The sequence below is a fragment of the Eucyclogobius newberryi genome, unplaced genomic scaffold (assembly GCF_026437365.1).
Source record: "Eucyclogobius newberryi isolate DKJ021-1_F unplaced genomic scaffold, fEucNew1.0.hap1 SCAF_6, whole genome shotgun sequence".
Taxonomy (NCBI): Eukaryota; Metazoa; Chordata; class Actinopteri; order Gobiiformes; family Gobiidae; genus Eucyclogobius; species Eucyclogobius newberryi.
In genome coordinates, this window is record NW_027316278.1 from 38,205,608 (window position 1) to 38,224,740 (window position 19,133).

Here is a 19,133-nt window from a genome sequence, read left to right on the forward strand (position 1 = left end):
CCTTGCCTTGAGAAGTATTTAAAACAAATAGATAGCTGTGCAGCGACACAGCATATAAAGTATGATGTAACAGTTCTGTTGAGCCAATGCATGTGCTCCACCAAATATTTCAGAATATACACAAGTGAGGTGGCTACAGGTACATCTTGTATATTTTGAACAAAAGGACAGTTGAAGAGTTTCTGATTACGTTTGCTTTTCACATCTACAGCAATTTACACGTCCTCATTCAGCGTTGTCGCTAAGCATCCAAAAGATATGCCTATGCCCATCCATCATCAATGAGAAGGAGCGGAACAACGGGGCACAGAAAGGACAACACACAATGAAGTCCCCTGAAGGTTTCCATGCCCACATTCTCTCAACTCCGCAGCAGCATGTGCTGTGTGATTTGAAAAGACCTCAAAGGCTTGCCTCACACCACATGGAAACCTTGATGAGCCTGTAAGGTCTATCGCACAGACACAAGATAAGTCAAAAACTACTGACAAATCTGACAAGTCTGACAAATCTGACAAATCTGACAAATCCTTTTTCTTTAGGAGAATACCCAGTAAACGCCCAACCTATAGCATTTGTATGATGCTAAACCTATTTATAAGCATTACTAGTGCCCCTTTTCCATTAGCACCTACTTTGCTCAACTCTATTCAGCCCTGCTTTAGCACATTTCCATTTGGTGCTACCGCCTCAGACCAGGTACACTTTTAGTACCCTCTTCTCCCTTGGGCCAAGTCGAGCAAAGCAGGGACTAAACGTGACGTCCACAGACTATCAGATGTTGATTGGGTAAAAGTGTAACGTTTCTGCAGCAGCAGAAGTTGTCGGAACACTGTTGTGGCATCTGTAAACAAGCTGCGCCTTACACAAGTTTCGTGGCTGAAGGATAATAAACAACTGTTGTGCAAAAGCTAGCGCAGCTGGCATCGGCTGTTTCCTCCGGTCCAGAATAAAGCCACTCATGTCAAGACGACAAATAAAACAAGCGGAACCGTTCTACTTTAGATGCGCGTTCAAACTGTGTATTTAGCCTTTTTTGAATGGGTTGCAATAGGGCAGATAAAAGTTTGGAATGCACAGAAAAACGGCATGAGGTCAAACTCAGTCAATACCAGAGGAGGGTAAACTACAATCAACCCTTAATAAAAAGGTAGATAAGTGTGCAAGCTTCAAAGCTCAGCTAACACTGTGTGATTGTGTCAATGTGTCCTTCCCACCCTCAGATTTGGAGACAAATAGGGGAGTATAGCTCAGTGGTAGAGCATTTGACTGCAGATCAAGAGGTCCCCGGTTCAAATCCGGATGCTCCCTTTACTTAAATAGAATTTGTATTTGTTAAAAGACCAACTGCAATGTTGGCATTCCGCAGACTGCCCTTTCAACTTCATACCAATGTCTCAAGAGGGTGTAAGATGGCATTTAAGATACAGTTCCGCCCCTTTCCTTGAGTTGATTTTAGCTATAGCTTTTTTGCACTTGGTAACACTCTGTCATCGTCGTAGTGAGCGTGGTTGATTAAGACATCAAGACAACATCCTCTGCAAACAACAGTGGCGCAAAGGCCTGACCATCAGGCGCTCGCCTTCGAGCCTAATGCATGAGGTCAAATCTTATCCTTGCCTTGAGAAGTATTTAAAACAAATAGATAGGTGTGCAGAGACACAGCATATAAAGTATGATGTAACAGTTCTGTTGAGCCAATGCATGTGCTCCACCAAATATTTCAGAATATACACAAGGGCAGAGGTAAGGTGGCTACAGGTACATCTTGTATATTTTGAACAAAAGGACAGTTGAAGAGTTCCTGATTACGTTTGCTTTTCACATAATAGTCAATCTACAGCAATTTACACGTCCTCATTCAGCGTTGTCGCTAAGCATCCAAAAGATATGCCTATGCCCATCCATCATCAATGAGAAGGAGCGGAACAACGGGGCACAGAAAGTACAACACACAATGAAGTCCCCTGAAGGTTTCCATGCCCACATTCTCTCAACTCCGCAGCAGCATGTGCTGTGTGATTTGAAAAGACCTCAAAGGCTTGCCTCACACCACATGGAAACCTTGATGAGCCTGTAAGGTCTATCGCACAGACACAAGATAAGTCAAAAACTACTGACAAATCTGACAAGTCTGACAAATCTGACAAATCTGACAAATCCTTTTTCTTTAGGAGAATACCCAGTAAACGCCCAACCTATAGCATTTGTATGATGCTAAACCTATTTATAAGCATTACTAGTGCCCCTTTTCCATTAGCATCTACTTTGCTCAACTCTATTCAGCCCTGCTTTAGCACATTTCCATTTGGTGCTACCGCCTCAGACCAGGTACACTTTTAGTACCCTCTTCTCCCTTGGGCCAAGTCGAGCAAAGCAGGGACTAAACGTGACGTCCACAGACTATCAGATGTTGATTGGGTAAAAGTGTAACGTTTCTGCAGCAGCAGAAGTTGTCGGAACACTGTTGTGGCATCTGTAAACAAGCTGCGCCTTACACAAGTTTCGTGGCTGAAGGATAATAAACAACTGTTGTGCAAAAGCTAGCGCAGCTGGCATCGGCTGTTTCCTCCGGTCCAGAATAAAGCCACTCATGTCAAGACGACAAATAAAACAAGCGGAACCGTTCTACTTTAGATGCGCGTTCAAACTGTGTATTTAGCCTTTTTTGAATGGGTTGCAATAGGGCAGATAAAAGTTTGGAATGCACAGAAAAACGGCATGAGGTCAAACTCAGTCAATACCAGAGGAGGGTAAACTACAATCAACCCTTAATAAAAAGGTAGATAAGTGTGCAAGCTTCAAAGCTCAGCTAACACTGTGTGATTGTGTCATTGTGTCTTTGCCACCCTCATATTTGCAGACAGATAGGGGAGTATAGCTCAGTGGTAGAGCATTTGACTGCAGATCAAGAGGTCATCTGCTCCCTTTACTTAAATAGAATTTGTATTTGTTAAAAGACCAACTGCAATGTTGGCATTCCGCAGACTGCCCTTTCAACTTCATACCAATGTCTCAAGAGGGTGTAAGATGGCATTTAAGATACAGTTCCGCCCCTTTCCTTGAGTTGATTTTAGCTATAGCTTTTTTGCACTTGGTAACACTCTGTCATCGTCGTAGTGAGCGTGGTTGATTAAGACATCAAGACAACATCCTCTGCAAACAACAGTGGCGCAAAGGCCTGACCATCAGGCGCTCGCCTTCGAGCCTAATGCATGAGGTCAAATCTTATCCTTGCCTTGAGAAGTATTTAAAACAAATAGATAGGTGTGCAGAGACACAGCATATAAAGTATGATGTAACAGTTCTGTTGAGCCAATGCATGTGCTCCACCAAATATTTCAGAATATACACAAGGGCAGAGGTAAGGTGGCTACAGGTACATCTTGTATATTTTGAACAAAAGGACAGTTGAAGAGTTCCTGATTACGTTTGCTTTTCACATAATAGTCAATCTACAGCAATTTACACGTCCTCATTCAGCGTTGTCGCTAAGCATCCAAAAGATATGCCTATGCCCATCCATCATCAATGAGAAGGAGCGGAACAACGGGGCACAGAAAGTACAACACACAATGAAGTCCCCTGAAGGTTTCCATGCCCACATTCTCTCAACTCCGCAGCAGCATGTGCTGTGTGATTTGAAAAGACCTCAAAGGCTTGCCTCACACCACATGGAAACCTTGATGAGCCTGTAAGGTCTATCGCACAGACACAAGATAAGTCAAAAACTACTGACAAATCTGACAAGTCTGACAAATCTGACAAATCTGACAAATCCTTTTTCTTTAGGAGAATACCCAGTAAACGCCCAACCTATAGCATTTGTATGATGCTAAACCTATTTATAAGCATTACTAGTGCCCCTTTTCCATTAGCATCTACTTTGCTCAACTCTATTCAGCCCTGCTTTAGCACATTTCCATTTGGTGCTACCGCCTCAGACCAGGTACACTTTTAGTACCCTCTTCTCCCTTGGGCCAAGTCGAGCAAAGCAGGGACTAAACGTGACGTCCACAGACTATCAGATGTTGATTGGGTAAAAGTGTAACGTTTCTGCAGCAGCAGAAGTTGTCGGAACACTGTTGTGGCATCTGTAAACAAGCTGCGCCTTACACAAGTTTCGTGGCTGAAGGATAATAAACAACTCTTGTGCAAAAGCTAGCGCAGCTGGCATCGGCTGTTTCCTCCGGTCCAGAATAAAGCCACTCATGTCAAGACGACAAATAAAACAAGCGGAACCGTTCTACTTTAGATGCGCGTTCAAACTGTGTATTTAGCCTTTTTTGAATGGGTTGCAATAGGGCAGATAAAAGTTTGGAATGCACAGAAAAACGGCATGAGGTCAAACTCAGTCAATACCAGAGGAGGGTAAACTACAATCAACCCTTAATAAAAAGGTAGATAAGTGTGCAAGCTTCAAAGCTCAGCTAACACTGTGTGATTGTGTCATTGTGTCTTTGCCACCCTCATATTTGCAGACAGATAGGGGAGTATAGCTCAGTGGTAGAGCATTTGACTGCAGATCAAGAGGTCATCTGCTCCCTTTACTTAAATAGAATTTGTATTTGTTAAAAGACCAACTGCAATGTTGGCATTCCGCAGACTGCCCTTTCAACTTCATACCAATTTCTCAAGAGGGTGTAAGATGGCATTTAAGATACAGTTCCGCCCCTTTCCTTGAGTTGCTTTTAGCTATAGCTTTTTTGCACTTGGTAACACTCTGTCATCGTCGTAGTGAGCGTGGTTGATTAAGACATCAAGACAACATCCTCTGCAAACAACAGTGGCGCAAAGGCCTGACCATCAGGCGCTCGCCTTCGAGCCTAATGCATGAGGTCAAATCTAATCCTTGCCTTGAGAAGTATTTAAAACAAATAGATAGGTGTGCAGAGACACAGCATATAAAGTCTGATGTAACAGTTCTGTTGAGCCAATGTATGTGCTCCACCAAATATTTCAGAATATACACAAGGGCAGAGGTGAGGTGGCTACAGGTACATCTTGTATATTTTGAACAAAAGGACAGTTGAAGAGTTCCTGATTACGTTTGCTTTTCACATAATAGTCAATCTACAGCAATTTACACGTCCTCATTCAGCGTTGTCGCTAAGCATCCAAAAGATATGCCTATGCCCATCCATCATCAATGAGAAGGAGCGGAAAAACGGGGCACAGAAAGTACAACACACAATGAAGTCCCCTGAAGGTTTCCATGCCCACATTCTCTCAACTCCGCAGCAGCATGTGCTGTGTGATTTGAAAAGACCTCAAAGGCTTGCCTCACACCACATGGAAACCTTGATGAGCCTGTAAGGTCTATCGCACAGACACAAGATAAGTCAAAAACTACTGACAAATCTGACAAGTCTGACAAATCTGACAAATCTGACAAATCCTTTTTCTTTAGGAGAATACCCAGTAAACGCCCAACCTATAGCATTTGTATGATGCTAAACCTATTTATAAGCATTACTAGTGCCCCTTTTCCATTAGCACCTACTTTGCTCAACTCTATTCAGCCCTGCTTTAGCACATTTCCATTTGGTGCTACCGCCTCAGACCAGGTACACTTTTAGTACCCTCTTCTCCCTTGGGCCAAGTCGAGCAAAGCAGGGACTAAACGTCCACAGACTATCAGATGTTGATTGGGTAAAAGTGTAACGTTTCTGCAGCAGCAGAAGTTGTCGGAACACTGTTGTGGCATCTGTAAACAAGCTGCGCCTTACACAAGTTTCGTGGCTGAAGGATAATAAACAACTGTTGTGCAAAAGCTAGCGCAGCTGGCATCGGCTGTTTCCTCCGGTCCAGAATAAAGCCACTCATGTCAAGACGACAAATAAAACAAGCGGAACCGTTCTACTTTAGATGCGCGTTCAAACTGTGTATTTAGCCTTTTTTGAATGGGTTGCAATAGGGCAGATAAAAGTTTGGAATGCACAGAAAAACGGCATGAGGTCAAACTCAGTCAATACCAGAGGAGGGTAAACTACAATCAACCCTTAATAAAAAGGTAGATAAGTGTGCAAGCTTCAAAGCTCAGCTAACACTGTGTGATTGTGTCAATGTGTCCTTCCCACCCTCAGATTTGGAGACAAATAGGGGAGTATAGCTCAGTGGTAGAGCATTTGACTGCAGATCAAGAGGTCCCCGGTTCAAATCCGGATGCTCCCTTTACTTAAATAGAATTTGTATTTGTTAAAAGACCAACTGCAATGTTGGCATTCCGCAGACTGCCCTTTCAACTTCATACCAATGTCTCAAGAGGGTGTAAGATGGCATTTAAGATACAGTTCCGCCCCTTTCCTTGAGTTGATTTTAGCTATAGCTTTTTTGCACTTGGTAACACTCTGTCATCGTCGTAGTGAGAGTGGTTGATTAAGACATCAAGACAACATCCTCTGCAAACAACAGTGGCGCAAAGGCCTGACCATCAGGCGCTCCTCTTCGAGCCTAATGCATGAGGTCAAATCTTATCCTTGCCTTGAGAAGTATTTAAAACAAATAGATAGCTGTGCAGCGACACAGCATATAAAGTATGATGTAACAGTTCTGTTGAGCCAATGCATGTGCTCCACCAAATATTTCAGAATATACACAAGTGAGGTGGCTACAGGTACATCTTGTATATTTTGAACAAAAGGACAGTTGAAGAGTTCCTGATTACGTTTGCTTTTCACATAATAGTCAATCTACAGCAATTTACACGTCCTCATTCAGCGTTGTCGCTAAGCATCCAAAAGATATGCCTATGCCCATCCATCATCAATGAGAAGGAGCGGAAAAACGGGGCACAGAAAGTACAACACACAATGAAGTCCCCTGAAGGTTTCCATGCCCACATTCTCTCAACTCCGCAGCAGCATGTGCTGTGTGATTTGAAAAGACCTCAAAGGCTTGCCTCACACCACATGGAAACCTTGATGAGCCTGTAAGGTCTATCGCACAGACACAAGATAAGTCAAAAACTACTGACAAATCTGACAAGTCTGACAAATCTGACAAATTTGACAAATCCTTTTTCTTTAGGAGAATACCCAGTAAACGCCCAACCTATAGCATTTGTATGATGCTAAACCTATTTATAAGCATTACTAGTGCCCCTTTTCCATTAGCACCTACTTTGCTCAACTCTATTCAGCCCTGCTTTAGCACATTTCCATTTGGTGCTACCGCCTCAGACCAGGTACACTTTTAGTACCCTCTTCTCCCTTGGGCCAAGTCGAGCAAAGCAGGGACTAAACGTGACGTCCACAGACTATCAGATGTTGATTGGGTAAAAGTGTAACGTTTCTGCAGCAGCAGAAGTTGTCGGAACACTGTTGTGGCATCTGTAAACAAGCTGCGCCTTACACAAGTTTCGTGGCTGAAGGATAATAAACAACTGTTGTGCAAAAGCTAGCGCAGCTGGCATCGGCTGTTTCCTCCGGTCCAGAATAAAGCCACTCATGTCAAGACGACAAATAAAACAAGCGGAACCGTTCTACTTTAGATGCGCGTTCAAACTGTGTATTTAGCCTTTTTTGAATGGGTTGCAATAGGGCAGATAAAAGTTTGGAATGCACAGAAAAACGGCATGAGGTCAAACTCAGTCAATACCATAGGAGGGTAAACTACAATCAACCCTTAATAAAAAGGTAGATAAGTGTGCAAGCTTCAAAGCTCAGCTAACACTGTGTGATTGTGTCAATGTGTCCTTCCCACCCTCAGATTTGTAGACAAATAGGGGGTATAGCTCAGTGGTAGAGCATTTGACTGCAGATCAAGAGGTCCCCGGTTCAAATCCGGATGCTCCCTTTACTTAAATAGAATTTGTATTTGTTAAAAGACCAACTGCAATGTTGGCATTCCGCAGACTGCCCTTTCAACTTCATACCAATGTCTCAAGAGGGTGTAAGATGGCATTTAAGATACAGTTCCGCCCCTTTCCTTGAGTTGCTTTTAGCTATAGCTTTTTTGCACTTGGTAACACTCTGTCATCGTCGTAGTGAGCGTGGTTGATTAAGACATCAAGACAACATCCTCTGCAAACAACAGTGGCTCAAAGGCCTGACCATCAGGCGCTCGCCTTCGAGCCTAATGCATGAGGTCAAATCTAATCCTTGCCTTGAGAAGTATTTAAAACAAATAGATAGGTGTGCAGAGACACAGCATATAAAGTCTGATGTAACAGTTCTGTTGAGCCAATGTATGTGCTCCACCAAATATTTCAGAATATACACAAGGGCAGAGGTGAGGTGGCTACAGGTACATCTTGTATATTTTGAACAAAAGGACAGTTGAAGAGTTCCTGATTACGTTTGCTTTTCACATAATAGTCAATCTACAGCAATTTACACGTCCTCATTCAGCGTTGTCGCTAAGCATCCAAAAGATATGCCTATGCCCATCCATCATCAATGAGAAGGAGCGGAAAAACGGGGCACAGAAAGTACAACACACAATGAAGTCCCCTGAAGGTTTCCATGCCCACATTCTCTCAACTCCGCAGCAGCATGTGCTGTGTGATTTGAAAAGACCTCAAAGGCTTGCCTCACACCACATGGAAACCTTGATGAGCCTGTAAGGTCTATCGCACAGACACAAGATAAGTCAAAAACTACTGACAAATCTGACAAGTCTGACAAATCTGACAAATTTGACAAATCCTTTTTCTTTAGGAGAATACCCAGTAAACGCCCAACCTATAGCATTTGTATGATGCTAAACCTATTTATAAGCATTACTAGTGCCCCTTTTCCATTAGCACCTACTTTGCTCAACTCTATTCAGCCCTGCTTTAGCACATTTCCATTTGGTGCTACCGCCTCAGACCAGGTACACTTTTAGTACCCTCTTCTCCCTTGGGCCAAGTCGAGCAAAGCAGGGACTAAACGTGACGTCCACAGACTATCAGATGTTGATTGGGTAAAAGTGTAACGTTTCTGCAGCAGCAGAAGTTGTCGGAACACTGTTGTGGCATCTGTAAACAAGCTGCGCCTTACACAAGTTTCGTGGCTGAAGGATAATAAACAACTGTTGTGCAAAAGCTAGCGCAGCTGGCATCGGCTGTTTCCTCCGGTCCAGAATAAAGCCACTCATGTCAAGACGACAAATAAAACAAGCGGAACCGTTCTACTTTAGATGCGCGTTCAAACTGTGTATTTAGCCTTTTTTGAATGGGTTGCAATAGGGCAGATAAAAGTTTGGAATGCACAGAAAAACGGCATGAGGTCAAACTCAGTCAATACCATAGGAGGGTAAACTACAATCAACCCTTAATAAAAAGGTAGATAAGTGTGCAAGCTTCAAAGCTCAGCTAACACTGTGTGATTGTGTCAATGTGTCCTTCCCACCCTCAGATTTGTAGACAGATAGGGGGTATAGCTCAGTGGTAGAGCATTTGACTGCAGATCAAGAGGTCCCCGGTTCAAATCCGGATGCTCCCTTTACTTAAATAGAATTTGTATTTGTTAAAAGACCAACTGCAATGTTGGCATTCCGCAGACTGCCCTTTCAACTTCATACCAATGTCTCAAGAGGGTGTAAGATGGCATTTAAGATACAGTTCCGCCCCTTTCCTTGAGTTGCTTTTAGCTATAGCTTTTTTGCACTTGGTAACACTCTGTCATCGTCGTAGTGAGCGTGGTTGATTAAGACATCAAGACAACATCCTCTGCAAACAACAGTGGCTCAAAGGCCTGACCATCAGGCGCTCGCCTTCGAGCCTAATGCATGAGGTCAAATCTAATCCTTGCCTTGAGAAGTATTTAAAACAAATAGATAGGTGTGCAGAGACACAGCATATAAAGTCTGATGTAACAGTTCTGTTGAGCCAATGTATGTGCTCCACCAAATATTTCAGAATATACACAAGGGCAGAGGTGAGGTGGCTACAGGTACATCTTGTATATTTTGAACAAAAGGACAGTTGAAGAGTTCCTGATTACGTTTGCTTTTCACATAATAGTCAATCTACAGCAATTTACACGTCCTCATTCAGCGTTGTCGCTAAGCATCCAAAAGATATGCCTATGCCCATCCATCATCAATGAGAAGGAGCGGAAAAACGGGGCACAGAAAGTACAACACACAATGAAGTCCCCTGAAGGTTTCCATGCCCACATTCTCTCAACTCCGCAGCAGCATGTGCTGTGTGATTTGAAAAGACCTCAAAGGCTTGCCTCACACCACATGGAAACCTTGATGAGCCTGTAAGGTCTATCGCACAGACACAAGATAAGTCAAAAACTACTGACAAATCTGACAAGTCTGACAAATCTGACAAATCTGACAAATCCTTTTTCTTTAGGAGAATACCCAGTAAACGCCCAACCTATAGCATTTGTATGATGCTAAACCTATTTATAAGCATTACTAGTGCCCCTTTTCCATTAGCACCTACTTTGCTCAACTCTATTCAGCCCTGCTTTAGCACATTTCCATTTGGTGCTACCGCCTCAGACCAGGTACACTTTTAGTACCCTCTTCTCCCTTGGGCCAAGTCGAGCAAAGCAGGGACTAAACGTGACGTCCACAGACTATCAGATGTTGATTGGGTAAAAGTGTAACGTTTCTGCAGCAGCAGAAGTTGTCGGAACACTGTTGTGGCATCTGTAAACAAGCTGCGCCTTACACAAGTTTCGTGGCTGAAGGATAATAAACAACTGTTGTGCAAAAGCTAGCGCAGCTGGCATCGGCTGTTTCCTCCGGTCCAGAATAAAGCCACTCATGTCAAGACGACAAATAAAACAAGCGGAACCGTTCTACTTTAGATGCGCGTTCAAACTGTGTATTTAGCCTTTTTTGAATGGGTTGCAATAGGGCAGATAAAAGTTTGGAATGCACAGAAAAACGGCATGAGGTCAAACTCAGTCAATACCAGAGGAGGGTAAACTACAATCAACCCTTAATAAAAAGGTAGATAAGTGTGCAAGCTTCAAAGCTCAGCTAACACTGTGTGATTGTGTCAATGTGTCTTTGCCACCCTCATATTTGCAGACAGGTAGGGGGTATAGCTCAGTGGTAGAGCATTTGACTGCAGATCAAGAGGTCTTCTGCTCCCTTTACTTAAATAGAATTTGTATTTGTTAAAAGACCAACTGCAATGTTGGCATTCCGCAGACTGCCCTTTCAACTTCATACCAATGTCTCAAGAGGGTGTAAGATGGCATTTAAGATAAAGTTCCGCCCCTTTCCTTGAGTTGATTTTAGCTATAGCTTTTTTGCACTTGGTAACACTCTGTCATCGTCGTAGTGAGCGTGGTTGATTAAGACATCAAGACAACATCCTCTGCAAACAACAGTGGCGCAAAGGCCTGACCATCAGGCGCTCGCCTTCGAGCCTAATGCATGAGGTCAAATCTTATCCTTGCCTTGAGAAGTATTTAAAACAAATAGATAGGTGTGCAGCGACACAGCATATAAAGTATGATGTAACAGTTCTGTTGAGCCAATGCATGTGCTCCACCAAATATTTCAGAATATACACAAGGGCAGAGGTGAGGTGGCTACAGGTACATCTTGTATATTTTGAACAAAAGGACAGTTGAAGAGTTCCTGATTACGTTTGCTTTTCACATAATAGTCAATCTACAGCAATTTACACGTCCTCATTCAGCGTTGTCGCTAAGCATCCAAAAGATATGCCTATGCCCATCCATCATCAATGAGAAGGAGCGGAAAAACGGGGCACAGAAAGTACAACACACAATGAAGTCCCCTGAAGGTTTCCATGCCCACATTCTCTCAACTCCGCAGCAGCATGTGCTGTGTGATCTGAAAATACCTCAAAGGCTTGCCTCACACCACATGGAAACCTTGATGAGCCTGTAAGGTCTATCGCACAGACACAAGATAAGTCAAAAACTACTGACAAATCTGACAAGTCTGACAAATCTGACAAATCTGACAAATCCTTTTTCTTTAGGAGAATACCCAGTAAACGCCCAACCTATAGCATTTGTATGATGCTAAACCTATTTATAAGCATTACTAGTGCCCCTTTTCCATTAGCACCTACTTTGCTCAACTCTATTCAGCCCTGCTTTAGCACATTTCCATTTGGTGCTACCGCCTCAGACCAGGTACACTTTTAGTACCCTCTTCTCCCTTGGGCCAAGTCGAGCAAAGCAGGGACTAAACGTGACGTCCACAGACTATCAGATGTTGATTGGGTAAAAGTGTAACGTTTCTGCAGCAGCAGAAGTTGTCGGAACACTGTTGTGGCATCTGTAAACAAGCTGCGCCTTACACAAGTTTCGTGGCTGAAGGATAATAAACAACTGTTGTGCAAAAGCTAGCGCAGCTGGCATCGGCTGTTTCCTCCGGTCCAGAATAAAGCCACTCATGTCAAGACGACAAATAAAACAAGCGGAACCGTTCTACTTTAGATGCGCGTTCAAACTGTGTATTTAGCCTTTTTTGAATGGGTTGCAATGGGGCAGATAAAAGTTTGGAATGCACAGAAAAACGGCATGAGGTCAAACTCAGTCAATACCAGAGGAGGGTAAACTACAATCAACCCTTAATAAAAAGGTAGATAAGTGTGCAAGCTTCAAAGCTCAGCTAACACTGTGTGATTGTGTCATTGTGTCTTTGCCACCCTCATATTTGCAGACAGGTAGGGGAGTATAGCTCAGTGGTAGAGCATTTGACTGCAGATCAAGAGGTCTTCTGCTCCCTTTACTTAAATAGAATTTGTATTTGTTAAAAGACCAACTGCAATGTTGGCATTCCGCAGACTGCCCTTTCAACTTCATACCAATGTCTCAAGAGGGTGTAAGATGGCATTTAAGATACAGTTCCGCCCCTTTCCTTGAGTTGATTTTAGCTATAGCTTTTTTGCACTTGGTAACACTCTGTCATCGTCGTAGTGAGCGTGGTTGATTAAGACATCAAGACAACATCCTCTGCAAACAACAGTGGCGCAAAGGCCTGACCATCAGGCGCTCGCCTTCGAGCCTAATGCATGAGGTCAAATCTTATCCTTGCCTTGAGAAGTATTTAAAACAAATAGATAGGCGTGCAGCGACACAGCATATAAAGTATGATGTAACAGTTCTGTTGAGCCAATGCATGTGCTCCACCAAATATTTCAGAATATACACAAGGGCAGAGGTGAGGTGGCTACAGGTACATCTTGTATATTTTGAACAAAAGGACAGTTGAAGAGTTCCTGATTACGTTTGCTTTTCACATAATAGTCAATCTACAGCAATTTACACGTCCTCATTCAGCGTTGTCGCTAAGCATCCAAAAGATATGCCTATGCCCATCCATCATCAATGAGAAGGAGCGGAAAAACGGGGCACAGAAAGTACAACACACAATGAAGTCCCCTGAAGGTTTCCATGCCCACATTCTCTCAACTCCGCAGCAGCATGTGCTGTGTGATCTGAAAAGACCTCAAAGGCTTGCCTCACACCACATGGAAACCTTGATGAGCCTGTAAGGTCTATCGCACAGACACAAGATAAGTCAAAAACTACTGACAAATCTGACAAGTCTGACAAATCTGACAAATCTGACAAATCCTTTTTCTTTAGGAGAATACCCAGTAAACGCCCAACCTATAGCATTTGTATGATGCTAAACCTATTTATAAGCATTACTAGTGCCCCTTTTCCATTAGCACCTACTTTGCTCAACTCTATTCAGCCCTGCTTTAGCACATTTCCATTTGGTGCTACCGCCTCAGACCAGGTACACTTTTAGTACCCTCTTCTCCCTTGGGCCAAGTCGAGCAAAGCAGGGACTAAACGTGACGTCCACAGACTATCAGATGTTGATTGGGTAAAAGTGTAACGTTTCTGCAGCAGCAGAAGTTGTCGGAACACTGTTGTGGCATCTGTAAACAAGCTGCGCCTTACACAAGTTTCGTGGCTGAAGGATAATAAACAACTGTTGTGCAAAAGCTAGCGCAGCTGGCATCGGCTGTTTCCTCCGGTCCAGAATAAAGCCACTCATGTCAAGACGACAAATAAAACAAGCGGAACCGTTCTACTTTAGATGCGCGTTCAAACTGTGTATTTAGCCTTTTTTGAATGGGTTGCAATGGGGCAGATAAAAGTTTGGAATGCACAGAAAAACGGCATGAGGTCAAACTCAGTCAATACCAGAGGAGGGTAAACTACAATCAACCCTAAATAAAAAGGTAGATAAGTGTGCAAGCTTAAAGCTCAGCTAACACTGTGTGATTGTGTCATTGTGTCTTTGCCACCCTCATATTTGCAGACAGGTAGGGGGTATAGCTCAGTGGTAGAGCATTTGACTGCAGATCATGAGGTCCCCGGTTCAAATCCGGATGCTCCCTTTACTTAAATAGAATTTGTATTTGTTAAAAGACCAACTGCAATGTTGGCATTCCGCAGACTGCCCTTTCAACTTCATACCAATGTCTCAAGAGGGTGTAAGATGGCATTTAAGATACAGTTCCGCCCCTTTCCTTGAGTTGATTTTAGCTATAGCTTTTTTGCACTTGGTAACACTCTGTCATCGTCGTAGTGAGAGTGGTTGATTAAGACATCAAGACAACATCCTCTGGAAACAACAGTGGCGCAAAGGCCTGACCATCAGGCGCTCCTCTTCGAGCCTAATGCATGAGGTCAAATCTTATCCTTGCCTTGAGAAGTATTTAAAACAAATAGATAGCTGTGCAGCGACACAGCATATAAAGTATGATGTAACAGTTCTGTTGAGCCAATGCATGTGCTCCACCAAATATTTCAGAATATACACAAGTGAGGTGGCTACAGGTACATCCTGTATATTTTGAACAAAAGGACAGTTGAAGAGTTCCTGATTACGTTTGCTTTTCACATAATAGTCAATCTACAGCAATTTACACGTCCTCATTCAGCGTTGTCGCTAAGCATCCAAAAGATATGCCTATGCCCATCCATCATCAATGAGAAGGAGCGGAAAAACGGGGCACAGAAAGTACAACACACAATGAAGTCCCCTGAAGGTTTCCATGCCCACATTCTCTCAACTCCGCAGCAGCATGTGCTGTGTGATTTGAAAAGACCTCAAAGGCTTGCCTCACACCACATGGAAACCTTGATGAGCCTGTAAGGTCTATCGCACAGACACAAGATAAGTCAAAAACTACTGACAAATCTGACAAGTCTGACAAATCTGACAAATCTGACAAATCCTTTTTCTTTAGGAGAATACCCAGTAAACGCCCAACCTATAGCATTTGTATGATGCTAAACCTATTTATAAGCATTACTAGTGCCCCTTTTCCATTAGCACCTACTTTGCTCAACTCTATTCAGCCCTGCTTTAGCACATTTCCATTTGGTGCTACCGCCTCAGACCAGGTACACTTTTAGTACCCTCTTCTCCCTTGGGCCAAGTCGAGCAAAGCAGGGACTAAACGTGACGTCCACAGACTATCAGATGTTGATTGGCTAAAAGTGTAACGTTTCTGCAGCAGCAGAAGTTGTCGGAACACTGTTGTGGCATCTGTAAACAAGCTGCGCCTTACACAAGTTTCGTGGCTGAAGGATAATAAACAACTGTTGTGCAAAAGCTAGCGCAGCTGGCATCGGCTGTTTCCTCCGGTCCAGAATAAAGCCACTCATGTCAAGACGACAAATAAAACAAGCGGAACCGTTCTACTTTAGATGCGCGTTCAAACTGTGTATTTAGCCTTTTTTGAATGGGTTGCAATAGGGCAGATAAAAGTTTGGAATGCACAGAAAAACGGCATGAGGTCAAACTCAGTCAATACCAGAGGAGGGTAAACTACAATCAACCCTTAATAAAAAGGTAGATAAGTGTGCAAGCTTCAAAGCTCAGCTAACACTGTGTGATTGTGTCATTGTGTCTTTGCCACCCTCATATTTGCAGACAGATAGGGGAGTATAGCTCAGTGGTAGAGCATTTGACTGCAGATCAAGAGGTCATCTGCTCCCTTTACTTAAATAGAATTTGTATTTGTTAAAAGACCAACTGCAATGTTGGCATTCCGCAGACTGCCCTTTCAACTTCATACCAATTTCTCAAGAGGGTGTAAGATGGCATTTAAGATACAGTTCCGCCCCTTTCCTTGAGTTGCTTTTAGCTATAGCTTTTTTGCACTTGGTAACACTCTGTCATCGTCGTAGTGAGCGTGGTTGATTAAGACATCAAGACAACATCCTCTGCAAACAACAGTGGCGCAAAGGCCTGACCATCAGGCGCTCGCCTTCGAGCCTAATGCATGAGGTCAAATCTAATCCTTGCCTTGAGAAGTATTTAAAACAAATAGATAGGTGTGCAGAGACACAGCATATAAAGTCTGATGTAACAGTTCTGTTGAGCCAATGTATGTGCTCCACCAAATATTTCAGAATATACACAAGGGCAGAGGTGAGGTGGCTACAGGTACATCTTGTATATTTTGAACAAAAGGACAGTTGAAGAGTTCCTGATTACGTTTGCTTTTCACATAATAGTCAATCTACAGCAATTTACACGTCCTCATTCAGCGTTGTCGCTAAGCATCCAAAAGATATGCCTATGCCCATCCATCATCAATGAGAAGGAGCGGAAAAACGGGGCACAGAAAGTACAACACACAATGAAGTCCCCTGAAGGTTTCCATGCCCACATTCTCTCAACTCCGCAGCAGCATGTGCTGTGTGATTTGAAAAGACCTCAAAGGCTTGCCTCACACCACATGGAAACCTTGATGAGCCTGTAAGGTCTATCGCACAGACACAAGATAAGTCAAAAACTACTGACAAATCTGACAAGTCTGACAAATCTGACAAATTTGACAAATCCTTTTTCTTTAGGAGAATACCCAGTAAACGCCCAACCTATAGCATTTGTATGATGCTAAACCTATTTATAAGCATTACTAGTGCCCCTTTTCCATTAGCACCTACTTTGCTCAACTCTATTCAGCCCTGCTTTAGCACATTTCCATTTGGTGCTACCGCCTCAGACCAGGTACAATTTTAGTACCCTCTTCTCCCTTGGGCCAAGTCGAGCAAAGCAGGGACTAAACGTGACGTCCACAGACTATCAGATGTTGATTGGGTAAAAGTGTAACGTTTCTGCAGCAGCAGAAGTTGTCGGAACACTGTTGTGGCATCTGTAAACAAGCTGCGCCTTACACAAGTTTCGTGGCTGAAGGATAATAAACAACTGTTGTGCAAAAGCTAGCGCAGCTGGCATCGGCTGTTTCCTCCGGTCCAGAATAAAGCCACTCATGTCAAGACGACAAATAAAACAAGCGGAACCGTTCTACTTTAGATGCGCGTTCAAACTGTGTATTTAGCCTTTTTTGAATGGGTTGCAATAGGGCAGATAAAAGTTTGGAATGCACAGAAAAACGGCATGAGGTCAAACTCAGTCAATACCATAGGAGGGTAAACTACAATCAACCCTTAATAAAAAGGTAGATAAGTGTGCAAGCTTCAAAGCTCAGCTAACACTGTGTGATTGTGTCAATGTGTCCTTCCCACCCTCAGATTTGGAGACAGATAGGGGAGTATAGCTCAGTGGTAGAGCATTTTACTGCAGATCAAGAGGTCCCCGGTTCAAATCCGGATGCTCCCTTTACTTAAATATCAAATCAAATCAAATCAATTTATTTTTGTAAGGCCCAAAATCACAACAACAGTTGCCTCTGAGGGCCACAGGGAGAAATGAATCAACAATGTCTGTGGTGGCGATGGAGTCAGACAATGTCTGTGATGGCGAGGGACGATGTCCCAGGGTCCTCTGTCCTTAGACTCTCCTTCTCGGCCAGGAAAAACTACAAAAAAAACCTCTTTGGGAAAAAAGCGTAGAAACCTGGAGGAGTTCCAGTGAAGGAGAGATCCGACTCTCACAGACGGACAGACGGACACGAGGAGACTGGAGCTGGACCCACTCTTCAGGCAGATGAGGGACCGACTGAGGCGAACTGGACCCACTCTTCAGGCAGATGAGGGACCGTCGGAGTCGAGCAGGACCCACTCTTCAGGCAGATGAGGGACCGTCGGAGGCGAACTGGACCCACTCCTCAGGCAGATGAGGGACCGTGGGAGGCGAGCTGGACCCACTCTTCAGGTAGATGAGGCACCGTCGGAGGCGAGCTGGACCCACTCTTCAGGCAGATGAGGGACCGACTGAGGCGAACTGGAGCCACTCTTCAGGCAGATGAGGGACCGTCCACATGGGGCAGGGACCACTTCACCAGGAGAGGGACATCTGGGTCCACAGGTCCTCAGGAGTGAGAGAAAGAAAAAGAAGGCGGTGAACAGTTTGCAAGTGGAATTAAAAAATAAATATTGTTTGATAGCATAAGTAGTCAGAAGAAGAGGATAGTGCTCAAGCTGTCATACTTCCCCCAGCACAGTTACTCCTAGGGCAGCGTAGCTGAAGCTGTGGGTTTATCTTTCTGTTCCTAACTACTCTGACCATAAGCCATTTCGAAGAGGAACGTTTTAAGCCTGGACTTAAATGAAGAGACTGTGTCAGCATATTTAACATGGGTCGGGAGCTGATTCCATAACACAGGGGCTTGGTAGCTAAACGCTCTACCTCCTACAGTACTTTTAGAGACTCTTGGCACCACCAGAAGGCCGGCATTCTGAGAGCGAAGAGCTCTGTTTGGATGATATGGTTCTATAGCATCTTTGAGGTAGGATGGGGCCATGTCATTTATGGCTTTGTAGGTCAAGAGTAGAATTTTGAATTTGATTCTGGACTCGACGGGGAGCCAGTGAAGAGACTTCAGCACTGGCGTAATGTGCTCTCTTCTTTTTGTTCCTGTTAGTAATCTTGCTGCTGCATTTTGAACCAGTTGAAAGCTTTTTATGGAGCTTTTAGGACACGCTGCAAGCAGGGAGTTACAGTAGTCTAATCTAGTCGTTACAAATGCATGGATAAGTTTTTCGGCATCACTTTTAGGCAGGATTCTTCTGATTTTAGAATTTGTATTTGTTAAAAGACCAACTGCAATGTTGGCATTCCGCAGACTGCCCTTTCAACTTCATACCAATGTCTCAAGAGGGTGTAAGATGGCATTTAAGATACAGTTCCGCCCCTTTCCTTGAATTGCTTTTAGCTATAGCTTTTTTGCACTTGGTAACACTCTGTCATCGTCGTAGTGAGGGTGGTTGATTAAGACATCAAGACAACATCCTCTGCAAACAACAGTGGCTCAAAGG

At 43.6% G+C, this 19,133-nt stretch overlaps 6 non-coding genes across 6 annotated transcripts; all 6 read left to right on the top strand.

The window, feature by feature from the left end:
- The first annotated feature begins 1,239 nt into the window (after positions 1-1,239).
- Positions 1,240-1,311, top strand: trnac-gca (transfer RNA cysteine (anticodon GCA)). Its single transcript has one exon. It is a non-coding gene; the product is annotated as a tRNA-Cys (tRNA).
- Positions 1,312-6,102: 4,791 nt separating this feature from the next.
- On the top strand, positions 6,103-6,174 carry trnac-gca (transfer RNA cysteine (anticodon GCA)). The gene has a single exon. It is a non-coding gene; the product is annotated as a tRNA-Cys (tRNA).
- A 1,551-nt stretch (positions 6,175-7,725) lies between these two features.
- On the top strand, positions 7,726-7,797 carry trnac-gca (transfer RNA cysteine (anticodon GCA)). The gene has a single exon. It is a non-coding gene; the product is annotated as a tRNA-Cys (tRNA).
- Positions 7,798-9,356: 1,559 nt separating this feature from the next.
- trnac-gca (transfer RNA cysteine (anticodon GCA)) lies at positions 9,357-9,428 on the top strand. Its single transcript has one exon. It is a non-coding gene; the product is annotated as a tRNA-Cys (tRNA).
- A 4,793-nt stretch (positions 9,429-14,221) lies between these two features.
- trnac-gca (transfer RNA cysteine (anticodon GCA)) lies at positions 14,222-14,293 on the top strand. The gene has a single exon. It is a non-coding gene; the product is annotated as a tRNA-Cys (tRNA).
- A 3,170-nt stretch (positions 14,294-17,463) lies between these two features.
- trnac-gca (transfer RNA cysteine (anticodon GCA)) lies at positions 17,464-17,535 on the top strand. The gene has a single exon. It is a non-coding gene; the product is annotated as a tRNA-Cys (tRNA).
- The last annotated feature ends 1,598 nt before the right edge of the window (positions 17,536-19,133 follow it).